Source organism: Mus pahari, chromosome 14, assembly GCF_900095145.1.
Source record: "Mus pahari chromosome 14, PAHARI_EIJ_v1.1, whole genome shotgun sequence".
In the NCBI taxonomy this organism is placed as follows: domain Eukaryota; kingdom Metazoa; phylum Chordata; class Mammalia; order Rodentia; family Muridae; genus Mus; species Mus pahari.
Window position 1 is genome coordinate 18,612,018 of NC_034603.1, and position 202 is coordinate 18,612,219.

The following is a 202-nucleotide window of genomic DNA, read 5'->3' on the forward strand; positions in this document are numbered from 1 at the left end:
TCCTCCTCCTCCTCCTCCTCCTCCTCCTCCTTCTTTAAAGGAAGAGCAGAGCACTTTATCAGGAAACAACACACAAGAGCACCCCGACACGGGACACACAGGAAGAACCAAGCAGAGAAATCAAGTCTGGGCTCACTCTTGGTTAAATGTCACCAAGGGGAAAGGCTTTGACTTCTTTCCCTATTGTGTCACTGCCGCATTA